We start from the raw sequence: 15,574 nt of genomic DNA, 5'->3' as shown, positions 1-15,574 counted from the left end.
CCCTTGGGCTTTTAAAAGTCTGTGTAGTTTTAGCGTCTATTTCCATACACAGAGAGTGTAGCATTGCAAAGTTACAGCAAAAATTACATGGAAATGCATAGGCACACAGAGAAATCTTAGGGACCAGATTAATCACTGACACTTTCAAAATCAGATGTTGACCCTTAATAGGATCTAAAAACTCCAAAATGGTGAACATGTTCTAATTTCACTGTAGTGAAGTTGAAAGAAATATTTCAACTTCCCTTTGTTATTTTGCAGAGGGTTAGAATTTATTTTTACTGTAGCAGTGATGTACTGCAGTAGTAAATGGTAGGAGGTTCTAGCATGCATGACCTGGTTCAGCTGGATAGCACTATTGATTTTCTTCTTTTCAGTGCCTCTGCTTTAGTTAATTTTAACTTCATTTTCTGATTCTTGATTAGCTCAGTGGGAAGTTGTCATTATAGCATTTGACTCCCTAAGGACATGATCTATAAGGCAGATTTTTCCAGTAGAGGGTCATGATTCAGCTAATTTACACATAATTTAAACAGCAGTTGGTCTAATACCCTCAAGTGGAATTTGAGATAGTTGAAGTCCAAGAATGTAATACCATAAGTTAGTGTTTCTGTTAAGTACTCTCTAAAGACCTGCAGGAGGGGCCAGTGGGACATGTAATGCCCCTTGAGTTCTTTTTTTCAATACGTATGTGAAGTTAAAATCTCAAGATTAAGAAGGCAGTTGCACTTAATGTGGAATTGCCATATAACATTTCATTGGGAAAGCTTTGTTTCATCAAAGGTGCCATAATATTTGTTGCCCAGACTCTGTATTTGGATTTATATTTTAATGGCCTATTCAAATAAATGAGCATAATAAAAATGTCTTCATGTGGTTAGAGCAAAGTAATGAACTCTGACTTTTGTGTTTACTGATGTTTCACATTTCTTGAAAGTTTAATGCAGAGCTGTGTTCAGTTACTTAAAACCATTTTTGCAAGATACAAAGAAAACTTCAACAGATGGGTTTTGGGGTTTTGGTTTTTGGGTTGTGTTTTGGTTTGGTTTTTTTTTTTTCTCCCCTGCCCAGTTCCCTAACAGAGTTGGCTCTGCAGAACTGCTTGTGCCACTGCAGAAGGGAAGCATAAATGGGAGTCTTTGGGGACAGAAGGCAGTGAGGAACACAACAGCTCCAAGAGTGTGTCTAATATATGAAACTAATTTTGTGACTAATGATAGAGTAACATCGAAGCTAAATATGTTTGAATGGCTATGTTTCCGTGAAGTGGTTTTCAGTGACACATATGGTGAATAGTTAAAGTACATTAGCAAAGTTTCTAAAAGAAACAGAAGCTACTGTCTAGATTATTTTTTAATTAGCTGTACTTCAATATGATTAAGTAAAAACTGTACAAAACATCTCATAGGCTGATAACTAAATTGATGGGACCTGGTTAGGATCTGTATGTTTTAGTAAGTAATATTAACCATGTATAGCTAATAAATACATACATTAGAAAGAGTTTTTCCCTTAAAACAAATCCTTTTTTTGTATTTATATAGTGTATTTGTATGGTGTTCTGAGTGTGTGTACAGAATATTAAGATGGTGCTCAAATATGAGGGCGGAGTTGTTACGTACACAGTCTGAATTTTGAAAATTCTTCCTATAGATCTTTAAGCCTAAAAGAAAAGCACTGAAATCTAGTCTTAATTGCAAGGTGTTTGCCTGATTGGGTTGGTTTGTTGTTTGTGTGTGTGTGCATTTTATTGATTCAGAAGTGGATCCTGTTTTTAGAGGACAGAAAAAGTTTCAGTGTACCAGTAAAGATCTGAGCTAGGTATCATTGACCATGATCTACTTATTTAAAACTCTGTTTCTCTCCTTTGCTATTTCTGCCAAGCTGACACCATATCTCCTGTCTGTCTGCCGCTGGATCTCTGCTTCCCCTTCCAAACAGTTAGACTGGTTTTATCACTTCTTTCTCTTTATTGTCTGTGGTACTAGCAAGGAGCCAGCCAAGGATGCAGCCAGGTGATTCAAATTGCAACGTTTCTTCCAGGCCTGTTTCAAGGTATTACCTTGAGTTTCTTACAGTCACCTGTATTACAGACATCCAGCCATTTGGGAGAGAGTCACTCCTTTTTAGAGGGCCATTAAACTTTTGAAAGTTTGCAGGTGGTAAAGATTTTTTTTTTTTTTTTTTTTTTTTTTTTTTTTTTTAAACCTGCTTCTAGGTTGTATTATTTTTATTTTTAGTTCAGCCTTAGGCTTTAGTATCTCTGAAAGTCAACCAGATATATCATTTTAAAACATTTTTATTTCAAACTTTTTGCAGTGTTATTAAAATAAATGGGTGCATTGCAGTGCCTTTTGGCATAATGTGTAAGGTCAAACTCTAATTACTCTGTAGTTTAAGGTGGTTTTGAGACATGCAATTCTAGCTGCCTTATCCCTGTTAAGTTAAATAACCATGAGAACTGAGGACTCGCCTATATAAGAAGGGCGTTCATCAGTACCATTCAGAAGTGTCAGTAGCCAAAGAAACCTGCTTGATAGAGTTGATGAAGTTCTTGGATGCCCTGCTGCATCAGTGCTCCAGTCTTTAGGCTTTGCTGTAATCTAACAGAATAGCCTGGTTGACTTTATGCATGACACAAGGAATGAAATGGTGTCCCACCCCAGTGACTGTCCAGCATGACAGGTGGAGATAAGTGTGTCTTAATTGGTTTCCAAAAAAGCTGTCAACAGCCTGAATACATGTAATCTGTGTTTAAAAAAACAAATAGACAAAAAAATTAACAGATTTTGTTCTTGCATTTATGATTCTTCCCAGCTGCCCCTGCTTGAACTGTGTTTGGAAGAAATCCCTGAGTCTGTAGTTTGCCTGTTCGCTATCTAAATGCTTAGTTGGGTTCATGATGTTCTGCTGTTTGAATTTCCTTCTCAAAACTTGCTGTTTCTTTACTTCCCTACAAAAAATATGACATCCGACCTTACTAGTAATACATAATGGCTATCACTTTCTGTATTTACAGAGGTATACCTTTCACTATGACTAAACAGATGAATCAAAGTGTCAGAGGTCAACTCATACATTTTTGTGAGACAACTCTATAGTATGTTTTATTCTTTATAGTAGAGATGTAGACAGAGAAGTTACACAGCCCTCCTTTATCTAACTCTCCTGTTTTAAAATGTAAGTCTGTTCTTTTCATAATTCTGAGTTGTAGTAAAGCATTAAATCAAAAATCCAGTCCATCTGTGGTAAGCAGCTCAGTGGCTTTTCATAGCAGATATTTGTTTATTAGGTAACTTTTTTTTTTTTTATTCTGGCACCTGTTACATGATAAGTGAAATTAAAAAAAACACCTTTGTTCTAAACTTGCAAATGCAATCTGTTGCTAATTCTTATTTTCACTTACCAATTACTTTATTTTTAAGAACTCTCTCCCTAAAGTTAACATTCCTAATAAGGATGAAGGGGGTTGTATTTTTTGTGTTCTCCTGAAATTAAAAGATCAACTATAATAATTTTTTTCAGTGCTTTTGAGTCAGGGAAAGAACCACATTTCATGTCACAATGGTTATAGATTTAGCATGAAAACGTGTAATATTCCTGCTAGGAATCAAGGCACTGTATTTTAATTCAATTTGAATTTATTTTCTCATTTTTTATATATTTGGTTTGATATTTATGAATCACTGCCTGTAATTTGGTTCCAGAACTGGAAAATTTACAGTTTTATTATGTTAATCTAAGTTACAAGGCTGATTATGGCATTTTATAGACAGAAGTACCATAACTAAATTTAAAAAGGTTAATAACATAAATATCAAAGCAATAAAGTGCAGCCTCCTCCTTCCTCCATTTCGATTACTTCCTTCTTATAATGTTACCCCTTCCTTTTCATCTTTGCCTTTAACTGTGTTGTACCACAGAAGTGGGAAGATTGGAGCTATCTAAGGTCCTACGTGTATTAGAAGTGAAGTTTTCACAGTTCTGTAATCCTATCTCCTTATTAACTTTTTTGTAGTTGGGACACTTTCACTTGCTCCTGGACTGGAAATAGAAAGACCAACTAGGCTTTCAAATGTTTGAAAAACAATGCGAGTGAAGATCTGTTGCTTCACCTAAACATTGGCTAGGCTGTAAATGATATCCTTGTTCATAACATATTGAGGAGTTTTATGTAAGTCTCTACTTTGACAGCTCAAAAACTTGATACTTGATCTAGCTGTTAATAAAACTGTGTCACTAGACATGTATACTATTTAAAACATCTAATTTTGCATTTTTAAGTAGCTGGCATTTGAGGTGGAGACAACAAAATAAAAAAAATAAAAAATAAAAAAAAAAGAGATTTCTGAATAAATGTAATTGAATATTGCTAGATTTAAACCAGAATCTACTTTGACAGGAACACTTAGATTTTGGTCTATTTAAAAGAAAAAAAAAAAAATCAGACCTGGAGAGACAAATAGGTCATGTTTCAGTGGTGCAAAATAAGAGAAAATAAAGGCCCTCTGTATTACTGTTTTTAACACCAGGGCATTAAAAAAAAAAAAATTAAAAAAAAAAAAAATTATTGAAGTCCTATGAAGTTTGCAGCTAAAATGAAAGCATTTTTAAAGAAACTTCAAAAAATCAGAAACCTGAAGATTAATTTACCATATTTAAAATTAATTTTTTAATGCTGATTTAGGGTTCGTGTTTGTGTGGTGTTAAGTAGGGATTCTACCACAGGTCCTCTTCTACATGCTGCCTTCATTCTTTCCCCTGCAAGAATGTTTCATTTTCCTGGATGAATTTAATCCTTTTTGCAGACTTATGGCCCTGAAGTAACTCTCAGGCATGACCATTATCGTGTATTTACTCTGCCATACTGGGACATTAGTATGTAAGACTCTTAAAAAGCATATATGCTTGACTGCCCCTCTGCCTTTGGCAGTAGTCGTGTCAGCAGCTTGGGGCTGAGGTGACAGCCCTAAGGTGTGGGTGCTGTGTTATGATGATCTCTGAAGAATACTCTCATACCTTTGAATAAACGACATGGCTCGGTGCTTTGCAATTTTTTATCACTAAGGCACTGTATATTTTGTGAATTGTCATTCACACAATGTTTCAACAGATTCCTGGAGAACAGTGTTTATCTAAAACTTCCAATGTCAAGACTCTTAGTTTATTTCCCCCCCTCCACGGAGTTGTTCAAAATTAAAACTTGCATCTGAATATTCTTCTACACCTCTGATTGTTTTATTTTGTGGGTCTTCTCTCAAAACACGGGGCATTTTTCCAGGTGTTTGGTTCCCAGCATCTGATTCTGTGCATTTTTTCTATAGCCCTTTAAATATGGTCTCTCCAGTGTGTTCTGTCCTTTAGTGCTCAGTGGTGAGAGAAGTATGTTCTCTTGAACACCAGTCTCTCTGTCTCTCCTCTTCCATCTATAGAATACAACTCTTATCTGTCAGTTTGGCAAGCCCTTATTGTGTAACTAAAAAAGGCGTCAGATACTATGATAGTTACAGCTACATGGGTATTTAAGAACATAATTAAGCCAGGTGATTTTCTAGTAACTCAATTGCCACTATGCTTAGAGAAATTATTTACTGCAGTTTGGTGAATTTCTGTTAATCAGATAAGCCATGTTAATTGCGCCATTATGGCTTCGTGACAAGTGCAGATAAAGCACAGTATTTTAACTTTGAGTGAAAGTAGCAATTTGTTAGAAATTTAGAGGCAAGTTTATTTTTCTTTATTCCTTTGGTTTGAGGAGTTGTAGATCTCACTGCTCTAAAAATAGCCCTGATAGATAATATGATAAAACTAACTTTGTACTTCAAAATATAACAAGATTGTATTGTTATACAGCTTAGACTACACTAACATCTAGCAGAGAGTTTAGTGGTGGATATCACAGAGAATTTGAATTATGTTCTTGGCCTTTACAGTGATATTTTGTGCTCAAAGTTTGATGCCACTGGGTAGGTATCTTTTCAACAGCAGAAATGCCGCATATTAACTCTTGCTGAAGAAGATGTACAGATCTCTGATGGCTAGCAGCCTACTGAATAAAGGTAGTTCTCAAAATTAACTTTTTCAACAGGGGGAAAATAGAGTGTCTGCTAGCAGCTTTCCATTTATCACTGATGAAGTTCTATACAATTTGGTTACTGACTGAGTTCAGAAAAAGTACATATTTCAAACTGGTATAATAAGGATAAGTAAAAAGAGGTATCAAAGAATGGTTCTTTCTATGGGTAAAAAACCCCTGAAAACTTTGGAATGAAAATTGCTGATCTTCTAATGCAGCAAAACAACAATTCATATAATTTTGATCAACATATTGTAATGGAGTGTTTGCAAATTTGCAAATCAATAGATGTAGACGGTTAAATGTTTAATGGTTGGACTAGATGATCTTTAAGGTCCTTTCCAACCTAGTTGATTCTGTGGTTGTGTGATTCCGTGAAACATTACAAGTTGAGGTGGTTCATCACCTATAGCTAAGCAAAGTTGTTTCATGTGAATGAATCTGTTCAGTGCTGAAGCACTTGGAAAAAGTGACAGAATGCAGATGTGTTAAAAAAAAAACAAACCACCAACACAAAACCCAAACCAACAAAAACTAACTCTATTTAATATGGGTTGTAGGATAGAGTTGGAGGTGATATGTGGATGACAATTCAGGGCACAAATGTGTGTCTCACGCAAATCAACCTAGGGAAGATGCACAGGAAAGTTCTACTGGGTTTTGTGTGTGCATTTTTTCCCTCTTGCTTTAACCAAAAATGAAGAAAAGAAACCCCTGAAATGTAAATAACATCCTTTTGAAAGGAAGCTCTGTAACAGTGCAGACCTATGTTTGTACCACTCATTTAGACTAGTCCTGCAAATTCTTAAGACTGCTAACATTTTAAATAATAGAGTTGCAAAGTGTTTGAAGACAAGATATCCCTATAGTGCCATGAAATAGCAACAAAGCCACAATTAGCCCAAAGCAACAAATTGCTGAATAAAATTGCATGGTAAATGTATGATTATTCCTGAAATCAGAAAATTGAGCAGAATTCAAGCTATGGTGGTGAATTGCTCCCTCTTTTATTCCAGGCCATTAGAAGAGAAAATACTTGGATAAAAATTTATTAAATTTCTTAAATGAAAAGTAAGCGCCTGATTTGGCAAAGAACTTGAGCAAGTAAACTATCCTCTGTTCATAGAGCAACAGCAAGGAATATGAGATACTGTCAATATCAAAAGGATTCATAAAGCTTGGATGGGCAGCTAGGACCATTTGAAAGACGGAATACCTACTGCTGTGAGGATCCCAAAAGCAGAGTGCAGAGAGAGAGGGCTTACTGTCAAGCTTCACTAGAATCCATGGTGAATGCCTCGAATATGTACAAATTCAGTGATTCACAGTATTACCATGGGCAGGGGAGGAACAGGTAGGGGTGTCATCCATCCCCTTTTGTTGATCCTAGCTATGTTATTGGTCATAACATGAGGAACAGGTCCATAAAATTAGTGGAAGTTGATACTGTCCTGTTTGTAGTCCTCCCTTTCTGCTTTGAAACCTCCATTGAGCTATCAGTTACTGAAATAGTGGTGAGATCTTCTTTTTGAAAAGTTATGTTCTGATTCTGTAGTAATGTTATGCCGACTGTAAATCAAAGAAGAACTCTCTAAGCTTTTTGTAAAGAATTTGTCAGGAAAATACCTCTATTTTAATGTCTTGAACAACTGCTAGAAGATATTTTCAATTTAGAAAAATCCTTAAACAGGAATGTGAAGTTCAGAAGTCCTGGGTTTTACTGCAGCTGTCAGCTGTTCCAGTGACATTGGGAGGCCATGTATTGTGTCTCTGTCTTGATGTATTCATCTACAAGGTGGAATGATAATAATCTCATAGGAGTACTTATAATCATTACTTAACGTCAGTGAATGCTTCTACATCCTTTGTTGAAAGATTTCATAAATGCTAAGTGCATTATGGGAGAGGAAGCAGCTTCCACAGTATTAATAAGCAACTACCTTCCTTTGTTATACCAATTTTATCTGCAGCATTAGTTTGGCATAAGAAAAAGAAATAATAAAATTTGGCTTATTAGTTCTGACTTCTTTATGTTTCTTCACCAGGGGATGTATGAAACTCCAGAGAATTTGAAGGAAATTCAGGGGTTGGTTAATTTGTTTTAACTTAAGGTTGCTTTTAAATCACATTTTTCTTTTTGGCTGCTTTAAGTGTGGGTGTTTGTTCATGTATATATATAGTGAATTAAAAGACTAGCAAGCACTGGGTCGATTCTAATGACATTTGAAAAGTTAATACCTACTAACCAGTGTAGACTCCAGTTTGAGTGTTAAAGCTATTTGGGTTTCAGGGGCAGCATGTTGAGGTTTTACTGCTTGAAAAGAATTATTATACTAGCAGCTTCAGCAGTATTTTCATTTTGAAGGAGCTACAAAGTGAGAATAATATTTTACTTTGGCTCTTATAGTAATTAAGCTCTAATTTTTTGCTTCTGATTTTAATGGAGTTTAAAAACATTGGTGGCATTAATAGTTCTTGTGCTTTCTTTAAGAAGTCAGAGTTCGGTTATAATGGATAATTTCTGAAAGGTTAAACACACAAAGCTAAATCTGTTTTGAAAAATGTCACTGAGCTGTGACCAGCAGGGTATACTTTTGAAAATCCAGTTAGCAGAGACACATGTTCTTGGATGAAATAGAAAGGTGAGATTAATTTTGTGCAATCACCTGTGCGATGGAATTCCCAAAAGATTTAAATATAAGTAGTTCAAGAAACAAATTAGAGCTTGCATGCTCACGTTCATAAACACAGTGAAGAAAAAAGGAGCATAGAGGTTTGGCAGACTCGTGGGGAACCTTCTACACACAAGTACTACTTAATGTCTCCATTACTCCCAGCTTGCAACAATATTTTTTTTCAGTTCCTTTTCAGCTTTTTAAGACATATAAGTAAATTCACATATTGCTTTATGCTTTCAGTTTTCAAGGTAACTTCTAATGAGTAATTTTGATTTTTCATCTTTATCCCCATCAACCATACCAGAACTATTTTTCTTCATATTTTTTCTTTATATGTAGAAAATTTTATGTACTGATGTGGTTTACATCAGTATTGTTGAGATACTGATTGGCTTCTTTGAGAATTACAGTTCTGCAACAGCTACTTAAAATTTTTTGTTTATAAAGGTAGAGTTAAAGATTTTTGTAAGAATTCAGTAACAGTCCTTTTTGTCTGCATGGTATCAGTGAACCAGTTGAGAGTGCACATCTATCCATGTGCATATATATTCAACCAATTTGCAAAGAATGAGCTTTGCTTGAGTCTTCTTGCATAAGTTTTCCATTAAGACAGAATGGGTTTTGGAAAAGCACAGAAAACTGTAGCTAACAATGTGGTGTGTTTGAGCAGGATTTTATAGCACTGGGACATAATGACTATTCCCTTTTACAGAATTTCTCATATGTTGCTGTATTTCTCAATTATTACCTTTGTGTTCAATTTTTTTACACAAATTTAAAACTGCAGTAGGAGCAAGACTGTTAAAGATTGTAATTTAACACAAGCTTGTTCTTTTTTGGTATTCCTAGCTGTTGAACTTCTGTGAAATACTTAAATACCAGTAGAGATGCTCATCTGTCTCTTGTATGGTTGATTCTTTGATTGTATAGCAACAATAAAGTGTTTTGGAAAAGCATTATTCAAGGAGCGTTCATGAAATTGTGTTTGTATGTGAATCCAATACATCAAGTAATTTAATTTTCATTAGTCACTACCAGTATTATTTGTATTTGATTGACCTGGAAGTAATTTAAGTAATCTTCATAGTTATGTGTGATTCATAAAATTGGCAACATCAGTGTATGTTGTTGGGGGAAGGAAGAGAGGAGGGACTAGCATGTAGTTTGGTCTAACGGTTACATATAGGGTGCAGTTTTATGTTGATGGTTCTGATTCTGTTTCACCAGCTGACTCCTAGGTTTGTTTTTTAAAAGCAGTGTTTTCTCAAGTGCATGAGTGCAGTAGAGAGTTGGTTTATGTTCTGTGGTTTTCCTTCAGTTTCTTTTCTTGAAATGGAGTGTAGATCTCATGAAAGAGTATATGTATGCTGATGGAGTTTTACTCTTCAGACAGGAGGACAGCTGTTCGCCCCTGTGAGCTGTGCTTTCCAAGGAAGTCTGGATATTAGTGCTGACTGGTAGGGACAGATGTTAAAGGTGTGTGAATATAGGTCAAGTGCAGTTAACATGCAGTGGTCACCTGCCCAAATACATTTGAAAATCTGGTTTAAACAGTCATATTTGATGCCCTGTGAATCCATATACAGAGTGCTTGAAACCTTGGTAGCAAAGCTTAAATTTCTGAAAGGACTGAAGTGCTGTGACACTTTCAGGGTTTTGCTTCAGTGTTTACGAATCTAGTCAGTGTACCCAAAGCCATAGAACGGAGTTGGTAGCTCAGATCTCCATAGAAAGAAGGGGAAAACAAATGCCTCGTGTAGGCATTTATGCCATTCAGCAGGAAACTTTCAGCCAAGGGTCCATTGTTAGTTTTTAAGCACTGTTCTTCTGAAGTTTGGGGTGGGTTTTTTTGTTTGTTTTGGTTTTTTGTTTTTTTTTTTAATTCTCTTGCCCCTCTCAGTTTCCAATAGAAAAGCCTAAAAACTACTTCCACCGAAAACATGGCAGGTGTTGGTATCTACTTTTCACATCCCTCTCCTTTTACATCCAGTAGTTCAGTTATGGGATCAGTCACTGAATCTGCTGTAGCAATTGTCTGAATTTTCTTCATATAGTTAGGAGGATTACCTGTATTTATTTCTCTTCTCTAGTTTTGAGGGTTCAGCACAGAATGGTGCCTACCTGGGGAGTGAGCTGCTGTGCATCGTTGACAAAGTACCCTGTGCTTGTAAAGAACAGAAGACACTCTTCCATGCCCAAATGATGGAGATGCCTCACTGAGGGTTTTTCTATGGAGAGGTGAATAAATTTTGAACATGATGTTAGACATGCAGCATGTTTCAATACATGGAAATTAACTGCAGCAGGGGCTGGAATCACATCTTCCCAGTCCCAAGCAGCCAGTACTATTCTATGTGCGATAAGATGAATGAGTCTAAACTTGTTGCTCTATCACACTTAAAAAACTTACACATTCTCCTTAGTCCCAACTGTATGAAAAGATACAGAACACTCCTATCCAGGAAAACTGCAGAAATTTGTCTTGCTAGCTTGGAAGTTCTATTATGTAGTAGTCTTATCTCAGTAATTTCCACCAAACTACCATAGGATGGGTCACTTACTGAAATCTTGAAATAAGATTAATAATAACTGTAATAATGTGCAAAACCTCAATGCTTCTCCTTAGTACACATTATAATGAACTATTTGAACGTGGTCCTGATTTACAAGACAGAGATGAGGAGATTAAGTTGTCATAAATACTATTTTGTCAGTTTCATATCTGTGCGTTTAACTTCATACTGTGTCCTTGTCGAAGTGTTGGGATGAGTCAGAATGTATCCAGAAGGGCTGAAGAAGATTAGCTAAAGGAATATAATGGATAAAGCCTAAAAACCAGTATAACCTATTTTTCAACATAATCTGAGATTGATTTAGTGGTAGTGACAAAATGGATATTGCCAAGTTTTCTAAATTTTGAAAACTGTCATGTTTCATCTGTATAAATACAACTTAATGCTGTCCTTAAGGCTAACCAACTAAAGCAAAGATTCTTAACATATTAGCATTAATGAGAAATCTACTGATTTTAATAGTAAGGGATTGTGTTCAGTATCATGGATTTAAAAAATTTTTGTGAAGAAAATAACACTTTTTAAACTTTCGTTAAATGAATTAGACTTTTGTATGTCATTGTTTCAGAAGTAATAAGTTAATAAATGGGTTGTTAGAAAATCAGTTGCTAGAAATTTGTGTGGCAGTGATTTTTTTTTTTCAACTTGTGACCTTTAGCACCAGGAGGGAAACTATCATAGGAATTGGACTGTAAAAGATAAGAAAGAAAGTATATCTACACCCTGCATAGCAGTTGGTAGGCCTCGAGTTTATACGGGCTTCTTGTTCTCCTTTGAGGAAGAGTTTTTGAACAAGGGTCACCAAAGGAATTAAAAGCAAATTAAAAAAAAAAAAAAATTATGGACTTGAAGTCCTGCAGATAAATAGGTTTAAATAATGATGTTACACCAACACCACCACCCTGCCAGCCTTTGACATGATTATAACTTCTTAACATGCACTTTTCATTTCCGTAAGAGGATGATCTCTGTTAATTTTGTATTGGTTGTCTACACTAAAAACCCTAAACAAACAAACCAAAAAGCTTTTACAAATTAAAAAAACCCCAACCAAACAACCAAACTGTAACTTCAGAGAGTTACAAAACCATTTGTAGTGTCATAGTTCAGAGCTCTTGGGGAAAGGGTGATTATTTCTTTTATTTTGCATTTATAATAAGTTGGAGCAAGTGCTGAGGTCCTGGAGAGGGGAGTGCAGCAGAGAAGAACATCTACTGTGCACTGTGAAGTCTGTACAGGAGCAAAGCTAATATAGGTGTGTACGTGTGGGGAGATGCAGGCACGTTTCTCCTCATCCTTCTCTTGCTGGTTGTTCTCTGGTACCTTCCCAGAAATTTTCTGGTTTCTTCTGTCTAAACAAACACGTGGGTTTTTCACTTCCTCTTAATCATGTTCTGAACATCAGTAATAAGCTTTTGAACTTCCATTAAATTTAGCACACGTTGAGGGAAGCACGTAGAGTGCTCTTAATGGGACCTGTGAGCATGTGTGCACAATGGTATGTCTAATGCACTTCCAAGTTTATTTGGCCAAATATACTTTGTTGGAGGAGTAAAATGGTACATTTTGTTGAAGTGTTGTACCTCTAAAATGGATCTGCTAAATATGATGAGCTTTTGCATGTAAGTGGAATTTAAGTTATTTCTAAAATTGCGTGCTTTATTTGTAAATTACCTTTAGAATAAGTAATGAGTCTTTCAAATACTTCTCCCCCATTCAGTGGAGGATTTGAAAATAATCTGCCAGTGATTAAATAGCTTCTCTAGACTGTGTGTGGAACAATCAGCTCTTCCAGAAGAGGAGATACTGACATAAAATTAACCATATTCAGTGTCAGGACACATATTTCCTTTTAACTGTATATATCCACCCAAGCAGGGAATGTGTGTAAAATTTCAGAGAATTATTCATGCTGCGAGTCAAAAAGCTCAAGAGTCCAGTATCGTTTCTACCAGAACCATTTCATTTTTAAGAGCTGTTCTCTGTTTACCTGTTAATGGTAGGTCCCATCACTGAATCGTACTCCAGTGTGGTTAAAAACTAAACACTAACAAAGCTCCCTAGGCTGTCCATCATCCATCTGAAAGTAGTGGGGCAGGCAAAAATCTTGTTCAGATTCCATATAGATGATTAAATGGCTAATGGGATGTCAAATACAGACCCTGTTCGCTGCAAGTGTGCAAGATGTTTGCCATCTGTCTCTCTTTTGGAAGCAGATGAAAGAGCCTCAGTTCTTTGAGACAGAATATGTATAAAGCCTTTCTGCTGGCTCTAAGCATCCAACATCTGTAAGTTCTTGTACAGCAAAGTAAAAATTAGGCTGACACAACTGAAATCCTTCACCACGTTTCACTAGACACTGGCACTTGTGGATTTGAGGAAAAAAGGAAGCTGCTCTTGCATCATTGTTATGGTTATTCCATCGTAGTGAACAAAATAAGAGTGTTGATTTTTATTGGAAAATATAACAAGTTTGAGAAGAAGGGAATATTGCTGTTATTTTAAAATTACTTCTTTTGTTAATACAGTATAAACTTTAATTTATTCTGTGAATAGTGTAATCTACTAATGTCAGCATAATCATTGACAAACATAATGCAAAATAATTGTTTACAAATAAACATGCTGAAAAATGCATATTTTAAAAATTAAATAACTTTCCTAACACTTTAAAAGCCAGATCTAGAGAACTGTTTTTCTGAAACAAGTGAATTCAGTATGTCTCTCTTTTTTTCCAGAGATTGTGCCTCTAGCAACTTGTCTGAGGATTTATTGGTGCTTGCAGCAGTTTTAAAACATTTTCTTCAGAGTTCTATTTCAGTAGTGAAATTTAATCTTGTTCTGTTTCTTGATGTTGATATTTCTTCTTGCTGTGAAACAAAAGTTAGTGATAACCTTAACTAAGGAGTTGTTTTTGCTGTCAGATGTCTCAGTGATAACCCCATGTCACCTTTTACTCATCTGTATTTTTGGGGTTTTTTCCCTATTGAACGGAGCAAGTTATTTTTAGGAAATGGGACAGTGAAAAGCCACTTACCTGGACTTTTTGGAAACTGGTATGAAATGCATGAGTTTCATATAGATTTTTCTGGTTCCTGGCCTCTGATGTTGTTATTTATAGCAAAACACTGCTGTCTGCTTGTCCTTGGAGTTTCTGTGAATACTCCTCTAGCTTTGGCAGATTTACTGTATGAGAAATGCTTTACCTGTGGTCTGAAAGACTTCTTGCCGTGGGAGGAATAAACCACTTGTCACAATGGTATTAGGTTTATACTGGTTGGGGGGGTGGGGGGAACAGTGCATGTGATGTTCATGGTGTTTTGGTCTAACTCAGAAAAATAATTTTCAAGCTGTTACTGTAATCTGAGTTTCTCATTTTACCTTCAGAAGTAACCTTATAAGCATAAGTTTCATTACAAGTCAATGAATCACACATTCCTGTGTGCTGCAGCCCTTTAGAAAACAGGGTTTAAGACATTTTGTGCTTCATTGTTGAAGAAATGTTATCCAGTATGGGTGAAAGGATAGGGTCTGAGAGGGGAAAGAATGAATCTTCAGGTTGTCTCCAGCTGAATTTGGCTTTGTATGGAAACTCTGTGTGTTTGACAGGGAAGGGACAGATTGGACCTTTAAAAAAAAAATAAAAATATATTAAAGGGTATGGATGGGTGCAAGTTGAGGGCTTTATAGATTTTTTTTGGAAGACTTATTTGTGGAATGAAAAAGAGGTACACACAAAAAAAGTGGTTCAGCCCAGGCAATTGTTATAGCTCATGCCATTTCAAGGGACTGTCTGGCGGGGGGGGGGAGCCCCAAATAAATCCTGAGGAATACCTAATTTTTGAGGAAATAATAGAGAAATGAGATTGGTTACACTGGTGGTTGGTTTCATCCCCTTCCTAAGTGCCCCCTCTCTTGACTTGTCTGAGACATCTCTAAATTTAGAAAGCATTTCAAAACACAGCATTTTTGAAGGAGCCCGCAGGCATTTAAAGATGTCTGTGTGGAAGCTTTGGTGTTGTTTCAGCAGCCGGGAAGGACTGCAGTTGCTTGTGCTGGAAGCTGGAAGACTGCCACTCTGCTTCCTTTGTTCGGCTTCCTTTGCTGCATGAAGCATAGAAGTCAGCCACCAACATTATCATTAGTGTTAAAAAGTAATTACGAAGGTGGTGATTTAATTTTCAAATCTTCCATCCCTGAGGTCACCGTGCAAACACCAATCACCAGATCTCCCAGTTTCCTTGCAG

The sequence above is a fragment of the Athene cunicularia genome (assembly GCF_003259725.1).
Source record: "Athene cunicularia isolate RWA chromosome 7 unlocalized genomic scaffold, athCun1 chr7_part1, whole genome shotgun sequence".
In the NCBI taxonomy this organism is placed as follows: domain Eukaryota; kingdom Metazoa; phylum Chordata; class Aves; order Strigiformes; family Strigidae; genus Athene; species Athene cunicularia.
The sequence above is the reverse complement of the archived record's forward strand: the minus strand, read 5'-3'. Positions refer to the sequence as shown.